A 17,445-nucleotide genomic window follows, 5' to 3' on the forward strand; every position below is an offset into this window, starting at 1 on the left:
AGGTGGGCTGCTTAAAGAAGAAGGGCTCTGAGGAGCTAAGAGAGGCATTTAGGAGGAGCAGAGCCAGGGTGTAAATCCAGAGAGGAGAGGCTGAGGGGCAGCGTGTTGGAAAAGCAAGTCCAGCAGAGGAGACAGAAAATAAAACAAATCATGCTGGGGAATGGGACCCCTGCAAGGGCTGGAGGAACCACAGGAGAGAACAGGGCACAGTGTTGGGGGTGGGAAGAGTCCCTTGCCCAGGAGAAATGTTAGTCTGGGATCTTCTGGAATAGAATCCGGGGGCTATGGCAGAGAGTGGCTGGATCAGCACCTACAATCAGAAGCCAAAATGGACAACCTGAGGCCTAAATAGAACAGAGCCAAGTTTCTCCAGAAACAAGAGGGACATAAAGGAAATGACTCATGTTCTACAAAAACCCTCGATAAGAACCAGTGCCCATAGGGGTGATGGGAGCACCACAACCCTAATGATCTGGGCCTAGAGATAGCCCTGAGAAGAAGCAGCTGTAATCATGGGTTGACTAGGGAGGTCTGGCTTCATACCTTTAACGGGTTTGCTTGGGCTGCACATGGCTTACATCCTGAAACAGTCTCTGGCAGAAGAAAAGCTAAGAAAGCACGGCACCCAAGCTTGTGAGGTGGGCCTTGCTCTTTTGGATAGTGAAGGGGAGGGGGAGCTCTGTTGGGGCAGAGAAGAGGTGTTGGCCATGGAGGCTCCGGCTGGCCCCTCTAAAGAAACAGCCCAATATCGTGGAGAAATGGGGGACCTAAAAGGTTTGCATCCTAATCCCCATTCTGCCGACAATGGCTGGGCTACTGGTCTTCTCTGGCCTTCTGTAACTTCTTCTTTGAAATGAGACCAGATTTGTTGTCTTCAAACTGTTTTTTTTTATCATCAGCAGAACCCATTCTTCAAAGGAAATCTTGTCGAGAACATCTAGATCTGGATCAGATAGAAGCAGAGGTGCACTGATGGGGAGGGGCTGGTCCTTGGATGCTCAGCCTCTCTCAGACTTCTTCTTTGAAATGAGACCAGATTTGTTGCCTTCAAACTGTTTTTTTATCATCAGCAGGACCCATTCTTCAAAGGAAATCTTATCGAGAACATCTAGATCTAGATCAGATAGAAGCAGAGGTGCACTGATTGGGGAGGGGCTGGTCCTTGGATGCTCAGCCTCTCTCAGCAGCTCTCAAGGCAGCTGGAGGAACCCCAGGGCGCTCTAGAATACAGCATGAAACTACAGTAATTGGCTGTCTTTGAGGGCTTTTCACCTCTCTGATGCCACAGTTTTTGGTCCTCAGGGAAAGTTAACTAGGCACCAGCTGGGAAGGGCACCAGCTGGAGGACCCAGCACGACAGGGTCCCAAGGGAGGGAACAGACTGCCCTCCCCCCAGTCACAGCACCTGTGGGGCTGTAGGCCCTGCAGCAGAGGCTGCTGAAGGTGGGAGCTGTGGTTACAGATGGCAGAAGGGAGGCCAGCCTGGTCCCAGGCTCCAGGGTGACAAATGTACCGCACAGAGATGCCAGATGGATGCTCCTGCCTTTGGCACCGAGGCTCCTCAAGAAACACTGGGCTGCTTTTCATACCCTGAATCGTTACAGGCTCCCTCTTTCACCAGCTTCAGCCAAATGATAAATCTCGCCTGCCAGGGGAGCTGGCTGCCCTGACCCCGGCCCTGTACTTCCCCATTCTTGGCCTCGCCTCATGCCAAGATGGGGATCCAGGCACGAGCAGCGGAAGAAGGGACTGTGCATGGAGCTGGGCCCACATGCGCTCAGGGCCCTGTCTTGGTTTGGCTTTTCAGAATGTTCCTCAGCCAGATTTTTCTGGTTTTGCCTTCTGAATCCTTCCCCCCTCCTGTTCGGGATTCTACCATGAGCCTTTACCACGCCCTGTCACACCAGTTATAAGTCTGACAAATTGGGAAGCTCCCTGACAGCCTGAAGCCCGAACTGCCTTGTCTGTTTCTCACTTTACTGTGGCTTTCTCCTCCTCACCTCTCTTCAGCTTCCCTCACTTTTCTCTCTTCTCCTCTACCACTACCATCCTCTCTTCTCCCCTTTTCCTTGGCATCTCTTCTCAATCATTCCTCTGCACCCCCCACCCCCAAAGATCTCCTCCAGACCCACCTGAGGTCAGAGCAAGTGGACCTCAGGACCATCTCATCCCATCCCCAGGTTTACAGGTGAGGAGACGGAGGCCATGTTATCTGGCTGGGTCTCCGGGCCCCTCCCTGTCTCCACCAGGGTGGGCAGGTGGCTGTGGGAGGCCAGGAGGGGTCACAGATTGCTTAAGTCATCCTGATTTTATTACTTGGAGCATTTCTAGGGCAGGACCTAGACAAATGCTCACTGGTGTGTTCCCTCCCTCCTTCTGCAGCAAAAATGCTGCACCTCTGGCCTATTTCACTTAGAAGGGAAAGGTCAAGGTCGTGTTTCTGCAGACAAAGTGTTTGAGAAGTTTATCAGCTCCCTGCCTGTACCCCAGGCCAGGCAACCCTGCTGCTCCCTCATACCACGCACAATGGGTTTCTTTCTTTATTGGGTCTCCCTGGGATAGAGATTCCCCCCACCTCTATGCATCACCTTTCTTGTCCTTATACCCGAGTTAGGGCATTCTCCCCTTAGATGCAGTCAGCAAACCATCAGAGCATGCAATGCTGGACACTGCCATGCTGGGCACGATTGCCTCTCTGGGGCCCCCTGACCACAGATTGGACACTCCCAACGTCCACACCAGCCTCATCTTTCCCATTCCCAGAGCCAGTCCCACAAAGCAGTGTCCCAGCGTGACTCTGCAAACCCCCTTGGAGTGCTCTGAGTAAGCAGGGAGGCCTGCTTCACCCCTACGAGGGAGCAGTCAGCAGCGGTGGTCTGCCAGGCAGGAGGAGCTAGCTGGGTTGGGCAGAAAAGACACATGGGCTTTGGAGTCAAGGGGCTTGGGCTGGATCGTGATCTGGCACCTCTGAGCTCCTTGACCTTGAGCGTGTCAGTCCTCGACGCCTCCATGTCTCATCCATTAAATGGGGGAGATAAAAGGTCCAGGCGTATCTATTTCACCAAGTGTAAGAGGATTAAAAAGACATGCAGGTGACTATGTTCTGGAAATGGAATGGCCATAAGGCAGGAATGCTATTTCCTGGTCTGCAGAGCTGCCAATGTCCCACTCCATCAGCACGGCTCCGAGCCTATCCTGCGAGGCCATGGTGCCGCCTCGCTTCCTCTCTGGGTGGATTCCTTGAGTCCCCAGGTAGGAGGCTGTCGCTCTAGCGGCCTCGTCCCAGGGGCTCCATTTGGTGAAAACACACTCCAAGTCTCATCTGCTCACTCATTACAAGTGGAGAGATTTACTTCTGAGGCCTTCATTATCACCTAATTGTGTTTCCACTAAAAACTCATTAATTAGCCATTCTAAATCTGTCAGCACATTTCAATAGACTCATAGACTTACAGACTTTTTTAGAGTTGGAATAGAACTTCGGCAGGTCCAAACTGTTCAACCCCCTCATGTTAGAAATGAGGCGAGTGAGGCCCAAAGAGATTAAGTAACCCAACCAAGGCCACACAGCAGGCTAGCGATGAAGTCCAGTCCCAGCACAGAGTCCCTCCCCTCCTTCCCAGGACACCACTTCTAAAGGAAGCAATGTCACCCCTCACCGTCTATCTTCTGTCCTTCTTCCAAAGGAGCCATGCTAGATGGAAGCCTGGCTCCAGCTGCAGGAAAATGTAAATGTAGAATTTCAAGTAGATTGTTTAAAACCCCACTAAGAATAAGGGTATAAGTATCTGACCAGCTGTAACATGCAAATGGTGGCGAGAGCAGCAGCGGCCTCCCCTTCCTGGGGAAGAGCAGACATGCAGCCTGGACCAAGGGAGCTAGAGGCTCCGGTGAAATCCAGGTCCATGGTCCCTGCCTGGACATTCTGTCTCAGCATCTCTGGAGCGGGGCCCGAGGATCTGCATTTTGAGTATCACAAGCAAGACCTTCTAAAAAGAGAAAACCAGCAAACATATACAACTATGGATGAGGATCTGCATTTTGAGTACCACAAGCAAGACCTAAAAAGAGAAAACCAGCAAACATATACAACTATGGAGACAGAGAAGGAAAGAGAAAGCGTGGCAGAGGTAGACACCTGAGAAGGAGAACAGAGGAGCAGCCCTCCAGTGATCTCAGGGAGCCAGAGCAGCGGGAGGGAGGAACTGGGCGAGAGTGGCTTCGAGGAAGCGCAGGTACCCAGCAGTGGCGCGGGTCCAGGCCCTGGGGAAGTGCCCATACCTGGAGCCAAGGTTCTCAGTCATGGTGGCCATGGGCCCATTGTTGATGAGACCAGCGTCTGCCAGGACAACAGCTCCAACCTGAGGCCAAGCGGGTGGCCCTGGAGGCCCAGGTGGGAAGAGCAAATGTCTCCACAGCACTCAATACACACCGGGCTCTGTCCCAAATCTGTATGTAGATTAACAAATCTGATCCTATTTAAACTCTGTGAAGTGGGGGCACTGTTATCACGCCACAAGGAGGACACAGGCTAGGAAACTAGCCACGGGGCCAGGGGTGGCAAAGCAGGACTGAGACCCTCCCTGACTCCATTCTGCCTCCTGCCTCCAGCCTCCAGCCGGGGAAGATCCGAAGCGGGTCATTCGGCCTGGGGTGCACAGTACTCCTTGTCGGGGGAGCTGTGGCATGTTTTGAGGGCTGCACCTTCCCTGTGCACTGCAGGGATTTCGTGTCCCTGGCCTCTGTCACCAAATGACAATGGGGTTCTCAAGTCACTTTGTCAACCACACACAGCCCCACACTTCCAGACACGTGTATGGTAGTGGGTCCAACCCAGGAGCACTGCTGGAGGTGGGGATCAAGGATGGAGTGGGAAAATGCACTGGGTCCCAGAGGCTTGGCCTCTCTCTCCAGGGGCTGTGCTGGAAAGGAAGCCGGCCAAACCACAGGAGGGGCGCCCTGGTCCTCCAAGGGCCCCCAAAGCTCAGGGTACTGGGCTGCTGCAGGAAGGGGGAGGAAGGACGATGCTGGGGCTAGAAGGAAAGGAGTGAGAAGAAGCCATAAACTCAGACACCCAAGGCTGAAAGGGAAACCGAAGGTGAGTCTGAGTTTGGGTCTCACGTTCACATTCTCTCTCTCGGTGGCAAAGACTGGCCATAGCTCTCAGAACCTCAGCTGGTCAGCTGGTTGTTGTTGGTTTTTTTCCTGCAGAGGCCCAGGTAACAGTAGTAATATCGTGGATAAAAAAGGGGACATGTCTGAGAACCCAAGTCATAGACTAGAAAGGAAAGAATTTCCCCCGCCCCACCATTGTTTTTAACCTTGGCTCAGTGGTTCTCAACCTTCCTAATGCCGAGACCCTTTAATACAGTTCCTCATGTTGTGGTGACCCCCAATTTCATTGTTACAATTGAACATAATTAAAGCATAGTGATTAATCACAAAAACAATATGTAATTATATATGTGTTTTCCAATGGTCTTAGGCGACCCCTGTGAAAGGGTCGTTCGACCCCCAGGTTGAGAACCACTGCCTTGGCTGCTGGCAGCGGAAAATTCACAAAGAGCTGCGGCAGCTCAGTGGGCTGGAGGGCCTTTGTGCCTTTTGTGGGGAACCCCCTGCTCTCCGCCTCGGAGGTGGCAGAACCCTTCAAACCTCACTCTTATAATATTCAATACACCAACCCCACTGCACCCAACTCTTCTTTCCCACCCCTCTCCGCTTCAGAATGTCCAGGGACCAAAAATCCAGGCTGTATTTGTAATGTACCGAAGAAAGCATGCAGACAATATAACCTAAATTCCACCCTCTCATCCCCTTAAGAGCCCCAGCTTCCATTCGGCCTCACCATGAGGGGCCAGACACGGTACTGAGAGGCAGAAGGACTGAGGGCAGATAATCCATAAAGCTTATCACTAAGAGGCGATGCCCTTCCTTGGGTGTTTACTGGGTAACGCAGTCCTTTGAAAACTCAACTTCTACGCTGAAAGGTAAATGCTAGATGTTGTGCACCATGCAAAAGCAACATAAACATAATCCTTGCCCTCCAGGAAACAAGGTATCATTGGGCCTCACTGTGAGGGGCCAGACACAGTACTGAGAGGCAGAAGGACTGAGGGCAGATAATCCACAAAGCAGATCACTAAGAGGCGATGTCCTTCCTTAGGTGTTTACTGGGTAACGCACTCCTTTGAAAACTCAACTTCTACGCTGAAAGGTAAATGCTAGATGTTGTGCACCATGCAAAAGCAACATAAACATAATCCTTGCCCTCCAGGAAACAAGGTATACACACCATGTCACTTTCAAAGCAATGTCAGAATAAATGTTCTACACAAAAATTTCTATTAATAGTTGGAAGTGGAGAGATCAGTTCGGTGGACTGTGCAGGGCAGTGTGTCAAGCATCATGAAAGAGGTCCTGGTGGGAGAAGTCCAAGGGTAGGAGAATGAAAATGGTTAGGTCCATGGGGCCCTGGGGAGGGAGAAGGGAAGAGGCGACTTGAGAGCATCATTCTTGGGGCTCTGTGTTGGGTCCAGACAGACAGGCATCATGGATAGGGGTGATGGTAGAGCTAACTTTTAACTATTCAGTGAACCCAGTGCATTGCACACTGAAGGAGCTTTTCAGGTATTTTTTATACTAAAAGAATAAAGATCACGGTTTGATCCCCAGTCAGGGCACATGCCCGGGTTGCGGGCTCGATCTCCAGTGGGGGGCATGCATGCAGGAAACAGTGGATCAATGATTTTCTCTCATCATTGATCTCTCTCTCTCTCTCTCTCTCTCTTTCTCTTTCTCTCTCTTGCTTCTCTCCCATCTCTCTGAAATCAATAAAAATATATTTTTTAAAAAGAATAAATATTTTTCCTAAGCATTGTAAGTTCATTCAATAGCCTTCAGTACAGCATATACAACACAACTATAATCAGTCCAACCCAATAGCAAATCCATTCTTGCACAATCCATGAGTTAGGGCAAAACTCCGTTCAACTTATAGTAAGATCCTACTCCGGTCCTGTGGGCAGAGGAATTACATCTCGTTTCTGATCGGGAAAGGTATTGCCTCTGAAGCAGATCTACTTCAGAGCCCCCCAAACCCCTCCGTGTGGATAACCATTGTGAGATACGTCTACAGCAAGAGACACTCAAGTTTCACAGTTCGTTTTTAGCTGCACAACTTACAAGAGCAGAGAGAGGCAAACCCCTGCTTCTCTTCCATTGGAGAGAGCAACCCAATTTGAAAAATAAGCACCAATTAGCTTCCTGAGAAGCTCAAGCTGTGAATCCTGAAGAGCTTTAACCTAATGGCAAATTGCAATTCTTGGCGGTGGGAGGTCGAGGCAGCCCCCTCCTGCAGACCTGACCTGCAGGCTGATCGTTACATGACTTATGTCTCTAAGCGACCAGAAAAGCACCTGCTTAGGAGACATCTCATAAGAGAGGTTCTTTGTTTGAGCACAGCATTATTTATTCCACAAGAAAGTGCTCCGGATGCCATTTTGAAATTAAATTTGTTAAGAACTAATTATATAATTAAGCTTCGTGTACATACACTGACCTATGGTTTTCTTATCTGTGAAATGGTGAGGATCCTGGAACTACCTATGTCTGAGGTAAGGATGAGGTGGCATTTGGTAAGCTAGAAAGCGCTACGAAAAATAATTAGCCCGGAGAGTTTGTGATGCATCTTTAACATCCTAATAAAACTGATAGGTAAAGCGCAACGAGCAGCTATAGTTGCCAACAGGAAGGAGAAAGCACCCTGCAGCTACATGCAGGCTGCTGAGTTGAAGTCAATGCAAGAGTTTTTTGAATGTCCAGTTAAGTGCAAGGCACTGTGAAAGGTACCTGAAGGGGACTGAGGAGCAGTCACTACCCACCCAGCAAAGCTCAGGAAGAAATAAGCCCCCACGTCAAAGCCCAAATCAAATTCCTGGGGAACAAAAGGCAGTAATGAAGTATGTTATGCCCAGATTTCAGGATCCCCAAGAAACCACATCAGGGAGCCAGCCAGTCCGATGCAAAAGCATAAGAGTCTTTATTCGAGCTAGCTCGGCTCCCCCACCTTGCCGACGCAGCGACAGGAAGCAGAGAGAGATGGAGGGTGTAGCCCTCGCCCTTTCAAAGTATACCTACCAAAACCTTCCGGCTTCACTAGGAACCCACTCTATTGTTTCATGTATTTGCTATTTACCCACTGGTATCCTTTCAGCTACAAATAACCAAAAACCCAACTCAATTCAAAGGGGCTGACACCAAAGAAAATATAATTCACAGGAGAGGAGCCTGAGCAGTTCAAAACACACACCATCCAGTTAGTTCACAGTTCTTTCCATCTCTCCACTGTGCCCGCCTCTGGAATGCCAAGTCCCACTCTGCCATCCCCAGTAGGCTCGTTCCCAAAGAAAGTTCTGGAAGTTATCATTCGGCTGCCAAGAGCAATCAGGGCTGTGTCCCCTCACTTACATTTCCTTGGAGAATGATTCCCTGTGGTGCTCTGTGGCTGATGAGAAGACTCCCAGAAATCAGCTGAGAACCTCACTTCAAACCCCATTAGTCAAAATTGTGTCACGTGTCCATCCATGAGCCAACCGCTGACAAAGGAAAGAGGGTCCCCCTTAAACCAATCACCACCACCCCCGACCAGGCTGAGGTCAATCCCAAATTTCATTATTGCTACTCAGGGAGGGGGTGTGGAATGGATGATGGGAAGTTAACCACAAGACGCCCCACTCAGCTATAAGAACCTCAGTTACCCACTTCCCAAGCCCACATAATAAGTGGGAATTAAAAGCGAAGAGACATTTGCTTTAGGCACAGGTACACTGTGTCTAGCAAAAAGGGACATCAGTCAGCAAGAAGCATAACTGGAAAAACTAAAAATCAGGCACAGCCACTCAAAACCTCAAAGGGGCCATTTGGTGTAAGCAAGTCATCCCGCTGAATTAGAGCTCAGTACATTAATTAAGGTTCCTAACATACCCGTGGGACATCAAGAAAAGGTTACATTTATGCTTGCGCGACTCTTTAAAAAGGCAGGGACGCATGTAATACATTTTATAGAAAATCACAGACACAGTCGCTGACAATTTCTAAGTGGTGTTGCTGAAAGGGACAAATCGCACCTTAGTTAAAACACTTTGAAATTTGGAATGACCCACACCAGCCTCTCCGGAAAGCTGGGCTTTAATGTGCAGCCTGCAAGCAGTCACACCGCACGCGGGGAGATGTCATGCTGGCCTTCCCCCCGGGCTCCTCGGCTGATGGAAATTGATTGCTCCTCATCTCCCGACGGCTGGGTAGCTGATTACCAATGCCAAACAAATAGTAGGTATTTGCATTATGGTGTTGCTCTTTAGAACAAGTATGTAGACTCTCAGTCCCCTCTAGACCTATCAAATCGGAATCTCATGGGCATGGACCATACTCTGTCTTCCCTTAAAATTCCCCTCGTAAATCTGATGATCAGCCAGCCCAAACCTCACACTACCTCCCTACCAACCCAGCATGCTCTGGAGGAAGAGCCCTCTGAATAGGAGCCAGGCCTCCTGGAGCTTTACAAGGTCATCTCTTTTGTACTCCCTCTTGCTTCCAGGAAGGCCAGCATTGACAGCAGAAGCGCTAGGCACTCGCCCTGCTGGGGACAAGCACAATCCACCTGCCCGGCAACAGGCCCCAGCAGTTCCTGACACACACCACCCACCAAGTAACGCTCTTGCTTGAGAGCCACAGCCAATCGCCTCTCGGCTCCAACTGCTTACTCACCCTCTTCCTGCCCATAGTTCTCTCCCCCACCCCACCCCAGACCCCACCCAACAGCATCAGGGTCCTGGGGGGATCAGCTAGACAACATGGTCCCTCCCCAGCCAGGAAGGACATCACATGTCACCTATTAAATGGCACCTCTGTCAGTTTCTACTTCACACATTCCTTTCTGTAACTGACCCACCACCCTATCCTATTTTCCTCTTTAGTTGTGTCTAGCCCCAGTCCCTGCCACTGCAACTGGCTGAGGACTGGAGGAAAGGGAGTGGAATAGGGACCAGGGATCCCTTGGTCACTGGCATGTCACTACCAGGGACCAACAGGTGGCTGGCCCGAGGCGGTGATATATACTCTTCACCTTTTTCCAGGCAAGGAAGAGAGCAATGTCCCAACCCCTGGAACACTCCAGCCAGGGAGACCTGGGTCAGGAGCCTGCCCTGCATCACATCCTCAGCTTCTGACTCTCCACCTCCCCAACTCCTGTGACCTTCAGTCACCAGCCTCTGTGGCCAGAGATTCCAGGCTTGACCATTACTCAAAGGCTCTTCCAGCGCTGGCTCCACTGAGCACCACCTGTGTGTCCTGGGAGCTGCCCTGCACTCCAAGCCTCGGCTTCCTCTCTGGGATGGATCAGGATTGTCTCCGTTGCCTCTCCAGTTCTCGCGAGGCTTCAAACCCACAACAAATGTGAATGTGCTCCGTCAACCAGACAGCAATGTTCACTCATGAAGGATCGCTGTCCACCGGGCTCAGAGCGTCTCCAGCTGGGAGCAGCATCTCATTCATCTTGTGTCGCCAGTGTCTGGCGTTGGCAAATGTCTCCCGAGGAATGGCTGGGCGGTGGCACACAAACAGAATGAGGAGAGGGCATCGGAGGAGGACGGGAGTGCCTGCCCAAGCCTCGACTTCCTCTCTGGGATGGATCGGGATTGTCTCCGTTGTCTCTCCAGTTCTCGAGAGGCTTCAAACCCACAACAAATGTGAATATGCTCCGTCAACCAGACAGCAATGTTCACTCATGAAGGATCGCTGTCCACCGGGCTCAGAGCATCTCCAGCTGGGAGCAGCATCTCATTCATCTTGTGTCGCCAGTGTCTGGCGTTGGCAAATGTCTCCCGAGGAATGGCTGGGCGGTGGCACACAAACAGAATGAGGAGAGGGCATCGGAGGAGGACGGGAGTGCCTGACAAGTCAGGATGGTGACAAGGAAGAGTCGGGAATGGAAGAAATGCGCCCCCTTCCCACCACCCTCGTCTGCGGGGACTGACAATGCTCCCAGAGTGCCTCCCTCATTGATTAGACAGATAACTTTTAAATGTTGCTCTAGCTCCGTACAGAAAAGGACGTCATTAAAGCTCTTCCATGCCAATTTACATAAAATATGGAACACATCCAACCTTTAAATTCAACGGAAAATCCCTTTTAGCTAACAACGCTCTCGGGTGCATGTTTGCCCTGGCTAGTGCTGCCGTGAACCCCGAAATGGTTGGGAGACTGAACGCCTGGGTGGGGCCTTGGAGGGCAAAGCCTTCCCTGACTCCTCACTGCTCTGGTTTCCTGGGGGATCAGGCCCTCAGGAGGCTGAATGAGCCAGGGTGGCAACTGGGTATGTGAAGGGTGAACTTGTTTCTCCATACTGAACAGCTCCAGTCCTGGGAACCCACAGGGCAGTCCTTACCCCTCAGCAGCTCTGCAATGTGAAGTGATCTACCACCACCACTGGTACCATCACTGGTACCACGACCACCACCACCACCACCACCCCGTCCTCAGAACAGAAACAGCCTCTCAGAGATGAAAAGGGCAGCTGCCTTCCACCACACACGAGTCCCAGCTATGTTTTTAGATATTCTTGCCCGCTCTGCACCCCTAGGCCTAAACCGTAATGCAATCATTGGGGCAAGATATACAAGAGAACTCCCCACCCGGAAAAGCACGTGGACTCAGAGGTGGTAATTTTTAGAGATAAAAGAACCCTCCCACAACATTACCCTCGCCCTCTGAGTACAGGGCACACTGGCAAGCCAGCATACCCTCTTGGACACACCCTTGCTCTTGCCCCCTTCCTTTCTCCTCACCCACTGTTAGAGCTGGATGGGGCCTTGCTCCCTGGAGCCAGGGGTGGCCAAGGGCTCTCTCAATAGCCCCACATTCACAGACCCTGCCCCAGCCCTCACTCTCAGACGAGAGGGGAGGGAGGCAGAGTCAGGGGGGCCAGCTTTGGCCGCTTTCACCCTCATTCCAGAGCTCACATCTGCTGAGCATCTCTCCAATTGAAACCTTGATCCTTCCCTTATAGATCCCACGTCAAGTATGAATCCAATTCCACAAACATCTGGTCGGTGCTAGGCGGTGGACTGGACTAAGGAAAGACCCAGAAAATCCACAGGCCACCTTCAAAGTACAGTTTTCAACATGCTCTCATAGAATTATTTTATCATTAAGGAGGGATGGTAAGGCTAGCTCAACAGAGAATATGAAGAGCAGGAGTTTATATAATCAGTCAGGAAAGGCATGCAGAAATGAGTTTGCTAAGTAGAGAGAAAACCGGTAATGTCCTACAGGGCAATAGAACCATAACTGTTGGAGATACCTTTTCACTGGACAGAAATCACTTGCATCTCTACTGGGTAAAGAGCAATGTTATCTTATCAATCTACTAGTGGCCTGGTGCACAAATTCATGCACATTGAAAGGAAATTAGAAGAAATATTTTAATATCGCTATTTGCCCTTTATAATAGAAGTGTCAGAGATGAAAGAAAATTAGCAAAATGTGTATGAAAATAATATATAAATTGCTTAATAAATAACATGTTATAACAACAAAGACATGATATAAAAACATGATATAAGAACAACATTGATAAAAACAATGACTGATAAATTGATTAAACTTATTCTAATATCTCCTTTTATACCACAATAAGAGTAAAAAACACTTTCAGAGTGCTTGACTAATTTCCCTTGCGATGAAGTATTCACAACTTTAATATCACACACTCTTCGAACTCGAGAGAAAGCAACATATAACTGACCATGTCTGAAAACGGGTTCAGGTAGGAATATTCCTACTCTGTCTAGATTGGCGCCAGCGAGAGCTTTATATGTATTGTGCATGTGCGAGTCAATGTTTATTTTTAAATTGCCAGTGCGCGTCATATGTCTGTCACTGAAGGAAGCAAGCCTCCCTGTTCGCATCAGCTGCCTGGCTGCCGGCCGCCATCTTGGCTGACAGTTAATTTGCATATCTCCCTGATTAGCCAATGGGAAGGGTAGCGGTTGTACGCCAATTACCATGTTTCTCTTTTATTAGTGTAGATATAGATATATATATAGATATGCTAACATCTAACTTCATAAAGTCCAGCCTTAACCAATAATCAATTGAAAGTCAAGCAAAAGTACCCTCTGAGAATGAGATACCCTTTAGGTGGACCGTGGGGTGGACCTGTTGGGTGGTAGTGTGAGGTAGCCAGGACGGGCAGTCATCCTTGCCTGGTCTCCAAGTTTTGGGTGCTTTTTCTTACCACCACCATCCTTGCCCTCAAGCAGTTTCAATACCTGGGGAGGCAAGGCCGTCTCACACACGCATGTTAACCGGTCCCAGAAGGATCACTGTTCATTTTGTTAGGCTTGACCTGACAACAGCACAGTGTTTGTGTACAATGTGAATAAATCCTGGTCCATCGAGATGCATGCTGAAGCAGCCAGGGACAAAATGTCATGACGTCTGGGATTTGCTTACAGACAGAAGTTCGGGGAGAATATATGAAAAACGATGGGCAAAATATTGGTAACGGTTGAAGTCCACTGAAGGGTACGTGGGAATTCACACATGGTTCTCTCTACTTTGGGTAAATTCAAATTGTTTTCATGGTGATAGTTAAAACGACAACATCCTATCACATGTTTGTTATCTTCTCACACACTAAGATTTACAGTTTTTTCTCTGTCTCCCCTGCTTAGACTATACACTCCACGGGGGCAGGGCTCCTGGCCGGTTCTTTCCCTCCCAGGCATGGAAGAGCATCCGGCACCTGTGGGCACACAGTGGGTATTTGCTAAAGGATTCTTTGAAGAATCCTTTAGCAAATGTGTGGTTTCTGCACAGATGTCTCAGGTAGAAACCACACATTTGAAAACCTGGCAGCTGAGAGAGAAAGCAGACAACCCAGGGACAGCCGAGCTGGTTGCAGTGTTTTGGGAAGGGCCAAATCGGGCCTGTTTGGAGAGACGAGGCTGACCAAGCGGCAGGTGGGATGCAGGCCCACAGGGCAGGGGTCTCCCTGGGCCCAGGCTCAGGAGCTGCAGTGGGGGCTGAGCGTCTTGCTGGAGGGGGGCCTGCAGCTGCCCGGGGCTGGGTGTCTCTGGACCTCCTGTGGGGCAGTGCCCTGTCCCCACTGCAGGTGCGCCTTTTTTTCCCCCAATATATACTTTTTATTGATTTCAGGGAGAAAGGGAGAGGAGAGATGGAAACATCAAGGATGAGAGAGAATCATTGACTGGCTGCCTCCTGCACACCCCCTACTGGGGAATGAGCCTGCAACCCGGGCATATGCCCTTGACCAGAATCGAACCTGGGACCCCTCAGTCCGCAGGCCGACGCTCTACCCACTGAGACAAACCAGCTAGGGTCAGGTGCGCCTTTGATGTGGCTCTGGCTGCTGGGCAGAGGAAACCGGAGCTTCCCAGTGCTGCCCACTGCATCAATGCCACTCAGTTTTCAATGAGGCCTCAGAAGATGTGGGCCCGTGGGCCGGTGGCAGGGCAACTGTTCTACAGACAGAGCAGCTGGCATGAAATCAAGGCACAGCATTTCAGCCAGAGCTGAAAGGGAATTTTTACCCAGACTCCTCTAAGGCACCCACACTCCATGTCTACTCTGGAGGTTGGCGGGGGGCGGTGTCTCAGTGGAGGGTAGGGCCTTAGAGGCTCCCACTTTCTTTCCTCACTTCCTTCAAGGGAAAAGCGCCCCGTGCGGATGTCTGTAAGGAGAGTGACTCTGGGCTAAGGGAAGGGTCTGCGTTATCTCTCTGGGTTTCAATGATCCAAGTCTCCCCTTGAGACCGGACAATGAGGGGCCTGTGATTACATGGGGTATGAATGCAGAGAGCTCATCAGGCCCCACCCCACCCCTGTATTTACAGATCTCCTCCTCCATTCGCATTCATATTCCCGTGCGAGAGAGGCTGAGAGACAGGGACTGGGAGAGAATACAGCTCCCTGGTTGCCCCTGAAGGACCCTGCCCCTGAGACTCGCCAGAGACTGTGAAGCCCTACAGGGGTTCAGGACCCACTGCTCACCCCACACCAGAGACATGAAATCAAGGACCCCTTTTTGAGAACATGTCCCATCCATGCTTTGAGGGAGCTAAAGGGAAGGGGAAACCAGGATGTCTTCTGACACCAGCTCTCTCATTAACAACTCACACACATTTGCTGAGGCCTTGGTGCCAGGCATCAAGCTGGGCAAAGGGACACCAAGATAAACGTGGCTCTGTCCCTGCCCCTGCCCTGGCAGCTGGAGCTCCCGCAGGGAGACCATGGCAACTGTGCAGCCATACAGAGGGCCCCAGGCGCTGAGGCAAAGGCAGGGAAGGTGCCAGGGGTTCGCTCCCCGGCTGTCCCTGCGATTCACCTGGAGCCCTGAAAATACAGACGCCAGGCGCTGCCGGGACATATGGAGGGCCTCTTTGATGGTGAGGCCTGGGCTGCAGTCGCTTTTAAAGCCCCCAGGGGATTCTACCGTGCTGCCAGGGGAACAGTTAAATCATGCATCCCTTTCAGAATGGGCATGGCAACAGGAAACAGGGCCCAGGGCCCAGGGATGTGCTTCAGCTCGAATACGTGCCTCCCCTCCAAGCATGGCCCAGCAGGTCTGCGGGGCAGGAACATCCTCCCAGAGGCACCCCACCCAATGCCGCCACAACCCAGAATTAGAAGGGAGTAGGTTGGCCTCTTTTCCTTACAACCTTGACCTCAAGACTGGGAAAGACCAAGCGGTTTTGCTGACCTAGAGCCCAGAAGCATCCTGCCCCTCCCTTTCTGAAACTCCTTCTGAGTTCTGTTCTTGCTTTTTTTAAAAAAAACAAACAACAACAACAAAACAAAAACAACAACAAAAAACACTCCATCCTGGCCGGCATGGCTCAATGGTTGCGTATGAACCAGGAGGTCACGGTTTGGTTCTTGGTCAGGGAACATGCCTGTGTTGCGGGCTCCATCCCCAGTGGGGGGCGTGTAGGAGGTAGCCGATCGATGATTCTCTCTCATCATTGTTTCGATCTCTTTCTCCCTCTCCTTTCCTCTCTGAAATCAATAAAAATAATTTAAATATATAAATAAATAAAAATTAAAAACTACTCCAGTGTGCCGGAGGGATGACTCCATGTTAGAGCTGCCCAAGAAGGGGCAGGCTGCTGCTGCGGCTGGTGGGCCCTCTGGGTAGAGGTCTTCAAGGTCAACCAACCCCACACAGGTCTGGAGAGGAGCGGCGGGGCTTACCCTGGGGGATGGGGAAGAACCTGAGGCGGCTGACCCTGCTGGGTGTGCAGCAGGAAGTCCTTGGCGCATCCAGAACTCCAGGGCTCAGGGCAGAGCAGAGGCCAGGCACCCCAGAGCCCCCCAGGATCCTCACACTGACAGCAGGGGCTTCGGGCTATTATGGGACAGAGCATGGAGTTTGCAACTGGAAACAAGGGCTTGAAACTGCCTCTTAGTAGATGTGCAGCCTGGGACTCATTCTTTCTGGAGAATTTCTTCATCTCCTGTACCAGACGCAGAATTGCTTGTTATTGGTTTAAGAATTAAATGAGATAATGTACAGAAAGCGATGGGAATTGTGTCTGGCATGGGGTTCCGTAAAGGGAAGTTGTGGCCTCTGGGAGAAGAAAAGGTTCTTGGACAACAGTAAAGTACTCCATTAAAAAGGGATTTGTCAACATCATCAGTGCCACTTAGGCCAGAGCAGGTGAAAGTGAATTATCTGTGACTATAAAGAGTATGAGGGGCCCAGACTGTTCACAGGGATTGACCCTGCACCCAGGGCAGGCAGAGGCGTGGCCCAGAGCTCAGCAGACTTCAGTGGGATAATTGGTTCCTGCCTCACTTGGTAGCTGTTAGCGTCTGAAAGGAATAGCGCTATTCACCCCACCTCTGCAGCATCCAGCACAACCCTGGCACATGGTGAAGGCCCAAGTCAATGTTTGTCACTATTGGACATTCAGTCAGTTTGAGGTGGAATCGGAGAGGTTGGTAGCACAGGTCGAGGGGTCGAGTCTGTGAACTTGAAGAAGGTCCATCTGTTACACCACCATGAGAGCTGTTAGCGCCCAGAGCACTGAGCAAGCAGCACCACAGGCTGCCGGATCCCGGGCACCAACGCCAGCCTCCACCCTCTGTTTCCTGGCCGGCTCTTCCTTCTGAATGTGGACCCACATGTGGGGTGTTGAGGCTGCAGGAGTCCTGACACAGAGATGCCACCATGATTCTCCAGTTCACTGCAAACACTGTTACCCATAGTGCAAATGCTTCGCAAGGTTTTAACTTAGAACCAGGCAGAGTTTGGGCACAGTCCCATCAGAGTCAGCCCAAACAGGAGAAACATGGTTTATTTGGTGCCTCAAAGGATGGATCATTCTAGCACAGGCCACTCAGCAGCCCAGAGCTCAGCCTC

Source organism: Myotis brandtii, unplaced genomic scaffold (genome assembly GCF_000412655.1).
Source record: "Myotis brandtii unplaced genomic scaffold, ASM41265v1 scaffold4, whole genome shotgun sequence".
Taxonomy (NCBI): domain Eukaryota; kingdom Metazoa; phylum Chordata; class Mammalia; order Chiroptera; family Vespertilionidae; genus Myotis; species Myotis brandtii.